Raw genomic sequence first — 16,056 nt, 5'->3', positions numbered from 1 at the left:
GGAGACAATGTTCTTATACAACACAGGACCTTTCTGTGACTAAATGGTCACTTCATATAATTCAAAACTCCTTTCCTGAGATGTTAACTGTAATGGGTTTGGAAGGAATATTGTTTGTCAAGACTAACACATTTCTAGGGGTGGCTCAAGACTGTGTTTAATGTAGCGGCTATGCTCCTCGACTCCCAGTTCTGTTGCTTGAGGAGCACGTATGTCAGTGTCCTTACCTTTACTCCACAGTCCCGCCTCCCACTCTTTATTTCTTTTTTCTTTTTTTTAAAAATACATTTTATTGATTTTTTACATTGAGGAAGGGAGAGAGATAGAGAGTTAGAAACATTGATGAGAGAGAAACATCGATCAGCTGCCTCCTGCACACTCCCCACTGGGGATATGTCCGCAACCAAGGTACATGCCCTTGACTGGATTCAAACCCGGGAACCTTCGGTCCGCAGGCCAACGCTCTATCCGTTGAGCCAAACCAGTCAGGACTCTATTTCTTTTTTATTGCTCATTTTAAACAAGGGAAATCTGACATGCTGGTTTCAAAATAAATAAAGCTATAGTAAATGAGTTGGACAAAGCACCCTTTTAGAGAAAATGGCTGACAATTTATTGCTCTCTGGCAAATATAGGTAATGCAGTTCCTTTTGTATTGGTCCAAACAGTCATCAGTTTAAAAGACGTGACAAGCTGTATCTGGCGTGTAAACTCATGTTTGTTGTAAGCCCTTATTTTGTCCATTAAGCTGCATGTTATTGCTTTAAAAAAAAAATCAAGTTCTATTTTCCATGTCACAGGGAAGCAGCAAGAGGAGACATGTGGAAGTTTTAAACTAGCAGAGAAGCTAACTAAGTAGGAACATGGCTTTGAGAGGCTTTCAGTGTTACCAGTGAGGTCCTGGAGGGAGGAGGGCGCTTGACCTGCCGAGAAGCACAAGGTGCCTTCATGCCTCCTGACCTAATTCTACACTCATTTCACAGCGTCTCGTCTCAGAGATGCTGCATCTATAGAGATTGTCTTCGCATCTTAAAAACAAAGGAAGTTCCCTATGCAGGTCCCGAATGAGAGGCTGCAGGTTTGCATGTAAAAGGCATGGATTCTATGCTCAGTGAGAAAGGTTTCAGTCCTGCTCCTGACGAAACTCAGGCTAATTACTGAGCCACTATCAGCTCCTGATTCCTTTTTTCTTAATCCTCACCCGAGGAGTGAGGACATTTTTTCCATTGATTTTTTAGAGAGAGTGGAAGGGAGGAGGGAAGACAAGGAGGACGAAGAGGAGAGAGAGAGAGAGATCTACACGAGAGAGACACAGTGATTGGTTGCCTCCCATTTGAGCCCTGACCTAGACCAGAGATTGAACCTGCAACCAAAGTATGTGCCCTTGATGGGGAATCGAACCCTTGACCCTTCAGTTTGCGGGCTGACGCTCTAACCCAGGGGTCCTCAAACTTTAAACAGGGGGCCAGTTCACTGTCCCTCAGACCGTTGGAGGGCCGGACTATAGTTTAAAAAAAACTATGAACAAATTCCTATGCACACTGCACATATCTTATTTTGAAGTAAAAAAACAAAACGGGAACAAATACAATATTTGTATTTGCATGTGGCCCGCGGGCCGTAGTTTGAGGACCCCTGCACCACTGAGCCCCAATCAGGGCTCAGCTCATGATTCTTTCCTGCAACACGTGGCTGATGTTTACCTAAGTCTGTGGTGAGTAAACATTCCATAAAGGCGAGCGTGTCTTATTTAACAGTCTTGGCTTCAGCTGTACATACATCTGTAACGTCAATAAAAATGTCACATCTCCATATTTATGTAGCAGGGAGTGCAAACAGCATCCACCGATGTGCAAATTGTGGATATTACCATTGTTAGGGGAACCTGAAACTCAGTGAGACGGTGGCCTGCACTTAATGGTAGGAGCCGGATGGCATTTAGGTTTCTCTTTCTGGAGTTCAAATTGGTGTGAAGGTGAGATTCGGGCCCTCTCATGGTGACTGTCAGATTGCCAAGGTGTCTTGATCATGGGACAGAGAAACTTCGTTTGAAATTGAATGGCTCTGTCGAGCTGTCACCGTCTGTGATGGGGCCTCCCTCAGACGAGGACTGGCCGGTTATGGGGAAAGGGCTGCGATGTGCTGCAGAAAGCTGTCTGCGTGCTGTGCCTGTGTTTTAGGAGTAAATCACAGTGCTCTCCTGCTGCTCGGGACTCTGTCTGTTGACATTAAAATGTGCTCACAACTTATAAAAATCATTAAGGATTCCATTTGCACCTCCCTGGTGGGAAGCTGAGAAATAAAACCACGCCAGCCAGCGTACATTTCAAATATTTACAATGCTGTACTTGCCCTCCAGGCACTGCTCTGGCAGTATCCCTCTGAGAAATTAGTGCAGACACAAAATAGCCTTCTCCAAGGCCAGCATTTCATTAAAGAAACCTCAGTCACTTCTTTCTCCTTTGTCCCCCAGAACCCTGATCTCTTGTCTCTGATGCTCATGCCAGAGAATAAGAAGGAAAAGGAAAAGAAAACAAAACACAAAACAAACAAACAACAATAAAAGAAAAAAATGACAAAGAAGAAAAAGAAAAAAGAAGGGAAAAGAGAAGAAAAAGGAAAGAGAGGGGAGGAGAGAGGAGGGTGGGAGGGGAGGTTACAAGGGGAGAGGGGAAGAGGAAATAGTAACTGGCCTTTAGTACTTTTCTTAGTAAATATCTACACGGAGCGGAACCTCCACTAGCGCACTGCTATTCTGCATCTCAGTTGAACTGTGTGGTTTCAGAAACAAGGGACAAAGTGTAGCAAGATGATGGCTTGTCAGTGTTCTGCATGAAGGAAAAACATGGAGAACAGCAATCTTTAATCCTCGAAGAATGCAAGACTAAAGGGAGACACGGAGACAATTCCTTAACAGTGAAAGCTGCCAAATGCTGGGGGAGGGCCATGGAAGTGATTTTGGAATTCCTTCCCTAGAAGAATATGTCAACATTTGGACATGTTTTTTCCCCTTTCTGGGGTGTAGAAGAGGCTCACCTGCGGGCGAGAAGCAATGAGTCCCGAAAGCCTGGGACGTCTTTTGATGGAAAGAAGGAAACGCTATGGACAGAGGGTGTGGGCCACAAAGAGAGGTGGAAAGAGAAATCCAAGGAGAGCTTCTTGCTCCGGTCAAGATGTCAGCTTGGTTAGCAGGCAGGGAGGCCTCCCCACCCCACCCCGTGACCGCAGATTGGCAGTGTCCTGAAAACATCTCCCGTCGTGTGCAGCAGCACCAGGACCAGGCACCGAATGCTCATGTCACTGAGCTTGTCGCTGTTCTCAAATGGCAGGAATCACCACGGTGCTGACCGTGTCCACCAGTGTCCCTGGCGTGAGTGCCTCCAGGCCCAGATGTCCTACATCAGGGCCCTGCACGCACCCCGGGGTCAGCTCCCTCTGTGTGTCCCGGTCAGTCATTGAGTTTGCAGTCTGGAGCTACCTCACCGCAGGGGAAGGGTGGGAACAGCTCAGCAAGGCAGGGAAGGTACTGCCTGGATGACCACATCCCTTTAAGAAAGTGAAAAAGCTCCTCATCAAAAGCGCAATCCGGACAGCACTGCCAGCCCTTGTATAAAGTGCATATCCCTCGTCAAGGTGCTAGCTCTCACTGGAAAAAAAGGGGTTGATGTATAAACCACATCCTTTCAAAGCGAATGATGATACTAATAATAACAGCTAACTTTTAATGAGTATGTATTCTGTATTGGCATTGTGCTAACCACCTCGCATATATTAGGTCATTTAATTCTCAAGGTAACCCCAAGAGGCCAGCACTCCATCACCCTCATTTTATGGAAGTGAAATGGGGGCAGGTGGGCAGTCACTTGGCTGAAGTCCCAGGCTCCAGAGCAGCCAGGATTTCCTGCTGAGTCTCCCTGACTCCGGACTGTGCCCCCATAAATGACATGTTTCTCTCCACCAAGAGCGAGGCTTCCTTTTCTTTTCATTTCTCGGGAGAGTGGGAGTGCACAGGGGGGGGTTCTTCTCCTCACGGGATACTGGGAATAAGGTGCCCTCTGGGTTTTAAATGTGACGACATGGTTTTGTGACACTGCTTAATACAGAGGCACAGATGGACTTCTACCTGCTTCATTTCACCAAGGACTGGGCACCAGTCCCCGTTACTATGAGAACTGACATACAACATTGTACTTCAGACACCCAACTGACCAAATTAATCCGTTTGCTAGCATATGCTTAAGAAACTACATATGGACCTATGCATATATGTACACACTCATGCACATGATTTTAAGAAATTCTTATATGAGCATTTACACACCCAAAACATTATTTCATATATTTTATATTTCTAGTGAGAGCATGTCATACTTTTGAGAATTTAAAAAAAATATATATTTTTATTGATTTCAGAGAGAAAGGGACATGGAGAGGGAGATAGCTACATCAATGATGAGAGGGAATCATTGATTGGCTGCCTCCTGCATGCCCCACACTGGGGATCGAGGCCACAGCCCTGACGTGTGCCCTGACCGGGAATTGAACCATGACTTCCTGGTTCATAGGTCTATGATACTCAACCACTGAGCCACGTTGGCTGGGCTTGAGAATGTTTTTATGTTCTCTTCTCCAACTGAACACTTATATTAGCTTCCTGATGTAGGCCTTGGGGAGATTATTCTCTTTATTTTAAAAATGAAGAAGCAACCTAGTCGATGTGGCTCAGTGGCTGAGCGTCGACCTATGAACTGGGAGGTTATGGTTCAATTCCAGTCAGGGCACATGCCCAGGTCACGGGCTCCATACCTGGGTAGGGGCATACAGGAGGCAGCCAATCTATGATTCTCTCTCATCTCTCTCTCCTTCTTCCTTTCTCTCTGAAATCAATTAAAATATCTCTCTATATATAAAAGCCTAAGTGACTGACCATTCAACTGTCCAACTGGTAGCTATGACTTGCAATGACCACCAGGGGGCAGACGCTCAACACAGGAGCTACAGAGCTGCAGTGACTTGGCAGCTGTGGTTCTCGGGTGACACACCCAGAACCAGAGAGGAGGGAACCTGATTCTGGGAGCTTCACCCGAGAACCGCCCCCTTGCAATCCAGGACCCCTCGGGGAATTCTGGAGAGCTGGTTTTGGCCTGATACCCGCAGGCCAGGCCGAGGGACCCCATGCACCGGGCCTCTAGTATACAAAGAAGTGAAGAAGCAGAGTTTTAGTGAAGTAAAGTGATTTATCAAATGTTTCACAGCCAACAGAACTGCAAAGGCAATTCAGTTCTCCTGCAATGCCAACTTCCTTCTTTCATTTTGTAACCTTTGAGTTGAAGCAGTAGGAGCTGCTTTTGCTTTATTGCGGATGCCGCAATTTCTTTCGTTGAAAGCATGTGATTCTGTGTTCTTGTCATGTACGTACCCCATCTCAGGATGAATACGCATCTCAGGGTGAGACAACCCGAAGCTCACAGACAAGTGTGCAGTGATGGGTGTGTACGCATCCCAGGGGACCTGTCATTGTTTTCATTCAGGAGGTCTGGCGTGGGACCCAAGGCTCTGCATTGCTAACCAGCCCCCCGTGCTGCCGACCCATTGCCCATACTGTGCGTGTAGAGAATCTGCGAAGTAACAGTTGACAGAGGAAAATGTCTGACAAGGAAAAGAATTTGCTGTTCTTTTTTTTTTTTTTTTTTTTTATGTGGGGATGGTTAACCCAAGAAAGAGGCAGTGAAGTAACCATGCTCACTTCTATGTGTCCTTTGACTTTAATATTCCTATGCCTCCTCGTCCCCATCTGCCACACAACACATGTGTTCACCTGGATATTCTTTCTCTTGATGGGGGTTGTACACAACCTCCTTGTGTATCACTAAACGAGATTCTTTTGGGTTTATAAGCATCATCCTTTTAAAAAAATCCTCACCCAAGGATATGTTTTTATTGATTTGAGAGAGGAAGGGAGAGAGAGAGAGAGAGAGGAGAGAGAGAGAGAGAGAGAGAGAGAGAGAGAGAGAAACACATCGTTTGGTTGCCTCCCTTACATGCCCGGACTGGGGAGTGAACCCATGACCTTTTGGTGTACAGGATGACATTCCAACCGACTGAACCACCCGGCCAGGGCAATTATTTTTTGTTTTTAATTGTGGTAAAATATAAATAACATAGAACTTACCATCCTAACCATTTTTAAGTGCATAGTTAAGTACCATTAAGTATATTACATTGTTATGCAACCAACCTCCAGAACTTTTTAATCTCGAAAAACTGAGATTCTGTACCCATTAAACTCCCCCCAGTTCTCCCTTCCCCCAGCTTCTGGAAACCACCATTCTAAACTTCCTCGTTTAAAGGGGCAATTATCTCAAAGAAATATTCTACTTTGCATTCATATAGTTGTTAGACAAAATGAAAGAGCACAAGATTTAGAGTCAGAAGAAGTGATTCCAAACTTTGTTTCCAGGTTATTTCTCCTAAAGTTCATTATGCATTTGCAAAATTGTGGGGTTTCTTCCCTCTTTATTTCACAGAGCTGTTGTGAAGATCAAACGATATAATAAATAGGTCTGAAACATTTGCTAACTATAAACTGCTACACAGAAGTTAGGTTCTTATTGTGATTATGCCAGAGCATGTGGTGTGAAGGACCAGGAGGTTTGGTGGGGAGAGCAACAGCTGTCTGAGATGAGAGGTCTTTCAAGGTGTTAGTGGAGAATCAAATTTCTCTGCTGCTTGTGGGATCGAGGTGGAGGTTCTTAGGGTGCTGCTGAAATAAGAATTTCCAGAAGCCCCCATGGGAGAATGAGATGTGGCGAAAGGCATTGTTTTTGTGGAGTTATATTCCTCAGGTTCCAAAGTCCCTGGCCCTTTAAGCCAGTTTGTTTTTAAAAAAAATATACTTTATTGATTTTTTACAGAGAGGAAGGGAGAGGGATAGAGAGTTAGAAACATCGATGAGAGAGAAACATCGATCAGCTGCCTCCTGCACCCCCCCCACTGGGGATGTGCCCACAACCAAGGTACATGCCCTTAGCTGGAATCGAACCTGGGACCCTTCAGTCCGCAGGCCAACGCTCTATCCACTGAGCCAAACCGGCTAGGGCTAAGCCAGTCTTGAAAGAGGTACAGCTTGAAAGGGTCCAGCAGAGCCAAAAGCAGGCCAGTGTCCAGAGCTCCGTTCCATGGTGGAGCCGGGCATAGTTCAGCATCCAAGCTCATTAAAGTCCATCAGTCCAAGTGTGGAGTCTACAAGGCCACAAACCATGTGGGCACAGGGGAGCCCACCCCTGCAATAGGAGAGCCGGGAAGTGGCGAGAGAGAGAGAGAGAGAGAGAGAGAGAGAGAGAGAGAGAGAATACTTCTTTGTCTAGAAGTTTAAATATTCAGATTTTGTGTGCTTGCCACTGACTCTACTCCCAGGTGTGATTGACAGACAGCCCCTCCCCTGTCGCTCAGACCTTACTGGGCATCATCCAAACTGCCTCTGTCCAGTCCCTTCCCCATTTGATCAGCGGGGAACAGACTTGGAGAGTATTAAATGCAGCTTTTTGGCAAAGCTGTGCAAATGGCATACCTATGTTATCTGGTCCTCACCTTCCTCCTTTCCTGTTAAATAGCAATCAGGTGATTACCACAGCATCAAAGGGAGAGGATGCCCAGTCAGGGGCAGGGCAGACAGATATGTCTGGGTTTGGGGCTAGTCAGTGATACCTCTCATTTGAGAATTGGGAAACCAGTTTTAGAGAGAAGAGAGATGTGTGAGCCAGACAGATGGGCATGAGCATGCCACATTTCTTTTATTGAAAAAGCAGCTTGGAGCAAGTGGCTTGTTCTCTGTGTCTATGTGTCTCTTTCTGTTTTGCTGTTTATTTTGTTTTTCAGATTCCACATGTAAGTGAAATCATATGGTATTTGTCTTTTGCTGTCCGACTTATTTCTAGTCTCCATGTCTTCCGAATTAAGTAAAATATTAGGTATTCATTTATTTAGTTAGTTAGTTAATCCTTGCCCAAGGATATTTTTCCATTGATATTTAGGGAGAGTGGAAGAGAGAGGGAAAGACAGAGAGAAACATTGATGTGAGAGACATTGATTGGTTGCCTCCTGCATGAGCCCCGACCACGAGCCCGGACCACGGCCTGGGCCAGGGAGGAGCCTGCAACCAAGGTACGTGCCCTTGACTGGAATTGAACCTGGGACCCTTTGGTCCACAGGTCGACGCTCTACCCACTGAGCCAAACCATCTAGGGCAAATATTAGGTTTTTTAAATCACTATGAACCAAATACACATTTTGGCAGAATTTATTCTGCTGCCTCTAATATGAATTCTGAATAAGTTCATCCAGTGGTAGCCTATTTGTTCATATTTGTTCATTTTAAACTTCCCTATAGATCGGTAAGTGATTTTGTTTTCTCAGAAAGCAATTAGCATCAGCTGCTCTGTGCCAAAGAGCACCACTGTCTCCCTCAGGGTGAAGCCTTAAAGGGAAATGGTAGTTCAGATTCAACCAGGCGCTGGACCCACAAAGCACTGAAAAATCACTCCTTCCAAAAAATAAGCCAATTTCAAGTTGTTTAGTTGGGTTATGTTAGCATCATTTATAGATGTTTTTCGCCAAAACCGGTTTGGCTCAGTGGATAGAGCGTCGGCCTGCGGACTGAAAGGTCCCGGGTTCGATTCCGGTCAAGGGCACGTACCTGGGTTGCAGGCACATCCCCAGTGGGAGATGTGCAGGAGGCAGCTGATCGATGTTTCTCTCCCATCGATGTTTCTAACTATCTATCTCTCTCCCTTCCTCTCTGTAAAAAATCAATAAAATATATTTTTATAGATGCTTTTCAGCAAAAATGGAAAGGCTTAGCCAATTTGTGTTTTAAGAAAGCAGCTAGAATCATTGCCGACACCCACCCCAAATTTAAGCATAAATGGATCACCAGATGATACTATTGTTTTTGGACAAAACACACAGACTGGGCTGTTATGTTTTCTCTAAAGAGGACAAATACATTGAAAAACAAACCCAACTGGCTTGTATTGCTCTTCTGATAAATCATGTTCAATTTCAACTCACCAACTTATGCCAGACATGCCTTACTACTCAGAAACAAAGGGGAACCTGAAACTGTTTCCTTGGGGGGGGGGGGGGGGGGAACAGGCATTGAGGGCAACAGTCTATCAGGCCTGGACTGAATTATAAAACACTGACATTACAGTTTTGTAACATTTGTTTGTATAACGCTCAAATATCCCTAAAAATTATAAAACTAGCTAAACCCCTATTAAATGGATGTCCAAGATAATGCGTTCCATTTATTATTAAAACTAGAGGCCTGATGCACGAAATTCGTGGAAGAGGCTCGGCCCTCGCAGCTGCAGCGGCTTGCCTCTGCCCTCGCAGCCCCGGCTTCGTCCAGAAGGTTGTCTGGAAGGACGTTGGGAAGGTCGTTTGGCTGTCTGGTCTAATTAACATATTATGCTTTTATTATTATAGACTAGAGGCCCGGTGCAGGAAATTTATGCATGGGTGTGTGTGTCCCTCAGCCCAGCCTGCACCCTCTCCAATCTGGGACCCCTCGGGTGATGTCCCTGCAGGATCGGGCCTAAACCAGCAGTCAGATATCCCTCTCACAATCTGGGACCGCTGGCTCCTAACTGTTCACCTGCCTGCCTGCCTAATTGCCCCTAACTGCTTCTGCCTGCCAGCATGATCACCCAGAATTGCCCTCCCCTGCCGGCCTGACCACCCCCAACTTTCCTCCCCTTCTGGCCTGATCGCCCCCAACTGCATCAGGGAGGGGGCAGCAAAAAATAGAAGACATCCCTCCCTATTGCACACGAACCGTGTATACAGGCCCACCTGGCCCAGGCTGGTGGGATGCCTGGCACATTCTCAGATCCCTGCTTAGGGGCTGGAGGGGGTGACTGGTGGCAGCACACATGAAAGGGGACCCCTAGGTGACCACTCTGGTCCTGGCTTCTGGTCCTGGCAGTTCCTGGTCCTAGGTTCTTTCCTGGTCCTGCCTGCAGCCTGGTCCCCCTACCTGGCTCAGCCTCCTGTCTCCATCCTGGCCTCAGATGGCCCCCTTGGCTCCTGGGAGCTCTGTCCTCCCCTCCCAGCCTGGAGGTCCTGAGGGGAGGTTATGGCTTCTCAGAGACTCCCCAGCAGCCCTGTCACTCGGGTTCACACAGGGGAAGGGGTGTGTGTGGCAGAAGCAGCTGTATAAATGCGGGTGCAGGGGAAAGTCCTCCGGGGTCACTTGGACAGTTTGCTGATGATGCGGATCAGGGCCGCATTCTCATCCCTGAGGTGCTGGTTGTCAGCCGGGAGGTTGGACAGGCCCTTCATCTCCTCTTTCAGCTCGGCGGCCTTGCGCTCCAGGGCCCTGCGCTCAAATAACTCCAGCTCCAGGAGGGCCCTGCGCTCAAATAACTCCACCTCCCTGCAGAGCACTCCTGCCTCTGTGGGGTGTGCTCCAGCTCCACCTTGAGCTGCACCAGCTGCAGCGTGGTCTCAGTCAGGATCTCACAAAGTTCCTCATTCTCAATGCGCAGCTCTGTGTAGAGCTTCCTGAAGCCTCCCTTGGGCTCTTCCAATTCGGGCTGGGGTTCTGGGTTGAGGGCCTGCTTTCTCTGGAGGGGAAGGGCTGGATTCTGATGTCCGCTGGCTTCGCCTCCTCCCCACTCCACAGGCTCTCTCCTCTCATTGCCAACTCTGCGGAGGCCTGTGGTCCCTGTCCCTGCCCATCAGGGCCATTAGAATTCTCAACCCCATGGACTTGGGGCTGCCAGGAAGGGTCCAGGCTTTGTGCAGCCTGCTCTTGATCAGGATGGGAGAGTCCAATCAGGGGCAGGCCGGTGAGGGGAGCAGCCATGAGGTTGGCCAGCCCCACCCCCTGATTGGGCTAGTTCACTGGCTACAGTGGGCGGTGGTGGTTCGCTGGAGGCTGGTGGGAGCCGCCGGTGCCTGCAGAAGGCAGGAGTGAGCCACCACCCATGGGAGGTGGGAGGGAGCCCCCAGCGCCCGCGGGAGCCGGGCGGGGGGGAGGGGGGGGGAGGAACCAAGAGGTCAGCAGTTCAGCCCGCTCGCCAATCAATGCCACCTCATGGCGACCGGTCATTTGTTCATTTCGGTCGCCACGGCCCCTGGTTTTTTATATATATGGATGGCTTTTAGCCAGACACCAGAATTCTTTAAAATAAGCAAAACATTCTTAGCATTTATTAAAACTGTTTTTAAATCTTGTTTAGAGTTTTACTGTAATTCCTATTCATAAAGCCATTTTCATGACTTACTAACAAAAGTCTTTTTATCAGATTTCTGGAATGTACAATGTTAAGGCTATGGCTTTTGATGGATGTTTCCATGACAGTGAGACTGACACGGCCCAGGCTTCCTTTTCTCTCCATGCTGAGGAAGCCTCCATTCGAGGAAGAGTCACAGGCAGCCCCAGCGCAGGTCCTGCGGACAAAGGGAAGAAGACCCCTGGGGGCACGTTGGTAGAATCACTCTGGAGAACAACCATGTCATTGACACCTGTTCACGGATTTTATTTCCCGTTGTGTCTATTACATTTTATTTGATTTACTGGGGTATATATGCGTGAAGAGAAATTCCCAATACATAAAACTTGTTTTAGAGTCAGAGTATATCAAACAACAACTGACTATGAATTGGATAGTGCTAGACGGAACTGAGAGTCAGCAGCCACGGCTCCTGCCTACAGAAGATTTGAAAGTTGAATGACTTACATCCAGGAGCGTTTAAGGTCTTAGGAGGATCTGACCCCATCAGTGAGAGTCACAGGCATGCGTATTATGGAAAAACAATTCTACAGGGAAGGGCTTTGTAACTGCTCGTCTGGACCCCCTTCTTTCTAAATGTAAATTTTCTGTAGTTAACTAGGGAATAAAACTGGACTGTGACTATAACATAAGGGGACTTGGTTCCTTAGTGGTAGCCAAGTGCCAAAATATCTGAGCTGAATCCTCCCCAGGAAGAACATCAACGTGAAGGTGTACTGTGGACACCCTCACAGCTGAGCTTCCTCGAAGACCTTCCCTCCACCATCTCCCGTTGTGGCTTTTATCTTATGGCATTGACACGCCCCTTATGTTATCGAGTCCAAGGGGTACAAAGAACTGTAAACTTTGCTCAGTCTTCCCATCCCAATATTAAAGTAATACGTCACACTGCAATGGCTTTGTATGTTTTGTAGTTGAGTATAGTTTTCATAGCTTTTGGAGGTATTTCATTAGTTACTTTATTCACCAAATGTTTATTGACCCGCAAGAACAGTGAGCTGGTAGCTGTATGAAGTGACAGACGTCATGGGTGTTAGAGCAGAGGTAGGCACACTTCCTGAGTTCTGAAAAGGGAACCAAAAGGAGGAAAATGACACCCATGAAGGGATGTGTGCTCTCAATTTACAGACAACTTAGAGACAACTGAAGATGCTCCAGACGTGGTGTTGAGCAACAAATTGAATAAAATGTATTTATCTCATAGTAACCTTTGGTAACTTTGGTTGAACCAAGTAAATCAGGTCCAGTGGGTATTAAATAGATGTTTGTTAAGTAGAAAAACCTCCAATGATCCGCATTCATGTTGTAGATGGGCAGTGTGCATACTTTTGTGAAGAGTATTTTGTGAAAAAGACTCCATTTAGAGACAAGGCCTTCATAGGAAGTATAAAATATTTCCCTTCCTATTTTGATTCCTGGGATTGAATTAAGGGAAATAAAAACAGAGTATTACTTTCAGTGTTTTGTCATTTATTTCACCATAAAGTAAACCAAATTGATTTGAATTCTTTCATGTCAGGTAAAGAGGCAAATAACTTCTTCCTTGTTTCCAATAACATTGGTCTTGATTCTCTGCCATGAATGACATAGCATTCCAGAAACTTATGTTACCCTTGGGTGCAAAAGATTTAAAAGCAAATTCTTTTTCTATTATGACTTCCCTCATGGGTGGGTTAATTCTGAGATATTTCATTTTCTTAAAAAAATTTTTTTTATTGATTTCAGAGAAGAAGAGGGGGGGGGGAGAGAGAGAGAGAGAGAGAGAGAGAGAGATCGGTGTGAGAGAGAATCATTGATGGGCTGCCTTCTGCACACCCGCTACTGGGGATGGAGCCTGCAAACCGGGCATATGCCCTGACCGGCAATGGAACTGTGACCTCCTGGCTCATAGGTAGACACTCAGCCACTGGGCCATGCTGGCCAGGCTCATTTTATTTATTGATACAACTTTTCCAATTCTTTCAAAACTGTCCAAGGGCTATATTTTTCTAGGAAACTGTCCAAACTTGAGCTAATATAATTTATTAAAAACTTTTTCCCATTTAACTGTAGATAGACCATAAATAAAATTTATAACTACTTAACGGTTTTTAAGCCTGATTTAAAGGGGATAGTATTTTCATAGGACTATATTTTTAAAAGACAGAACAGAGTAATATTTTAGATGGTTCTTTAGGAATTTGTTGCAATGATTTGAGCAGAGCACTGCAGTTGGATTAACATTTCTGATTCTCTCAGAAAGGTGGGAATAGAAGGATCATACCTCAACATAATAAAAGCCATATATGACAGGCCCACTGCCAACATCATACTCAATGGACAAAAACTAACACCATTTCCCCTAAGAACAGGAACAAGACAGGGATGCCCACTCTCACCACTCCTGTTCAACATAGTACTGGAAGTATTAGCCATTGCAATTAGGCAAGAAGAAGAAATAAAAGGCATCCAAATTGGAAAAGAGGAAGTAAAACTGTCCTTATTTGCAGATGACATGATATTATACATACAAAACCCTAGAGACTCCATCAAAAAGCTACTAGACTTAATACATGAATTTGGCAATGTAGCAGGATACAAAATTAACCCCAAGAAATCTGAGGCATTTCTATACACCAACAGTGAACTTTCAGAAAGGGAGATCAGAAAAACAATCCCATTTACCATCGCACCAAAAAAATTAAGATACCTAGGAATAAACTTAACTAAAGAGGTTAAAGACCTCTACTCAGAAAACTACAGGACGTTGAAAAAAGAGATAGAGGAAGACATAAACAGATGGAAGAACATACCATGTTCTTGGATTGGTAGAATCAACATCATTAAAATGTCCATACTACCCAAAGCAATCTATACATTCAACGCACTTCCCATTAAAATACCAATGGCCTTCTTCAAAGATCTAGAACGAACTCTCCAAAAATTCATCTGGAATAAAAAAAGACCCCGAATAGCTGCAACGATCCTGAGAAAGAACAAAGTAGGTGGGATCTCAATGCCAGATATCAAGCTGTATTACAAAGCCACTGTTCTCAAAACTGCCTGGTACTGGCACAAGAACAGACATATAGATCAGTGGAATAGAATAGAGAGTCCAGAAATTAGCCCGAACCAATATGCTCAATTAATTTTTGACAAAGGAGGCATGAACATACAATGGAGCCAAGATAGTCTCTTCAATAAATGGTGTTGGGAAAATTGGACAGACATATGCAAGAAAATGAAACTAGACCACCAACTTACACCATACACAAGAATAAACTCAAAATGGATAAAGGACTTAAATGTACGACAGGAAACCATAAAAATTCTAGAAGAATACAAAGGCAACAAAATCTCAGACATATGCCAAAACAATTTCTTCACTGATACAGCTCCTAGGGCAGTTGAAACTAAAGAGAAACTGAACAAATGGGACTACATCAAAATAAAAAGCTTCTGCACAGCAAAAGAAACCATCAACAAAACAACAAGAAAACCCACCTCGTGGGAAAACATATTTGCCAACGTCATATCGGATAAGGGCTTAATCTCCAAAATTTATAGGGAACTCATACAACTTAACAAAAAGAAGATAAACAATCCAATCAAAAAATGGGCAAAGGATCTAAATAGACACCTTTCAAAAGAGGACATTCAGAAAGCCAAGAGACATATGAAAACATGCTCAAAGTCACTAATCATCCGAGAGATGCAAATCAAAACAACAATGAGGTACCATCTCACACCTGTCAGAATGGCCATCATCAACAAATCAACAAACGACAAGTGCTGGAGAGGATGTGGAGAAAAAGGAACACTTGTGCACTGCTGGTGGGAATGCAGACTGGTGCAGCCACTATGGAAGGCAGTATGGAGGTTCCTCAAAAAATTGGAAATGGAACTCCCATTTGACCCTGTGATCCCACTACTAGGAATATATCCCAAGAAACCAGAAACACCTATCAGAAAGGATATATGCACCCAGATGTTCATAGCAGCACAATTCACCATAGCTAAGATCTGGAAACAGCCTAAGTGCCCATCAGTAGATGAATGGATTAGAAAACTGTGGTACATCTACACGATGGAATACTATGCTGCTGTTAAAAAGAAGGAACTCCTACCATTTGCAACATCATGGATGGAACTGGAGAGCATTATGCTAAGTGAAACAAGCCAGTCAATGAAGGAAAAATACCACATGATCTCACTCATTCATGGATAATAAAGACCATTACAAACTTTTGAACAATAATAGATACAGAGGCAGAGCTGCCTCAAACTGATTGTCAAACTGCAGTGGGAAGGCCAGAGAGAGTTGGGGGGCAGGAGGGAGGGGAGTAAGAGATCAACCGAAGGACTTGTATGCATGCATATAAGCATAACTAATGGACATAAGACACTGGGGGGTAAGGGAGGGTAGTGGTTTGTCAAGGGCGGGGGGGGGAAAAAGGATACTTATGTAATACCCTTTGTAATACTTTAAGAGGAAAATAAAAAAAAAAAAAAAAAAAAAACATTTCTGATTCTGATATACTCTGTATATAATTGGTGTTTGTTTTTTTAAAAAGGACAAATCTATATGCAAACAGAACAAATCTACACTCTTCCCTTCTTCCAACTCTGGTTCTTCTGACATTGCTGCTTTTCTTCTGCTTTGACCTATCACATTCAGGATGTCCGATGCTTCTGCTGGGCACACCATTTCACAGTTATAAGTCAGATGCGTGGCTGAATACACGGGGCCATCTTGGCTACAGGGCTGATCTCTCGC

The 16,056-nt window shown here is 45.1% G+C and overlaps 2 pseudogenes; both read left to right on the top strand.

Annotated features, from left to right (window-relative positions):
• Positions 1–2,555, top strand: part of LOC139002594 (gamma-aminobutyric acid receptor subunit rho-3-like) — a 46,077-nt pseudogene extending 43,522 nt beyond the window's left edge.
• Positions 2,556–3,322: 767 nt separating this feature from the next.
• On the top strand, positions 3,323–11,602 carry LOC139002593 (gamma-aminobutyric acid receptor subunit rho-3-like; annotated as a pseudogene).
• The last annotated feature ends 4,454 nt before the right edge of the window (positions 11,603–16,056 follow it).

This window comes from Myotis yumanensis, unplaced genomic scaffold (assembly GCF_028538775.1).
Source record: "Myotis yumanensis isolate MYYU_CA2020_CCGP unplaced genomic scaffold, mMyoYum1.0.hap1 SCAF_2, whole genome shotgun sequence".
Taxonomy (NCBI): Eukaryota; Metazoa; Chordata; class Mammalia; order Chiroptera; family Vespertilionidae; genus Myotis; species Myotis yumanensis.
The sequence above is the reverse complement of the archived record's forward strand: the minus strand, read 5'-3'. Positions and strand labels throughout refer to the sequence as shown.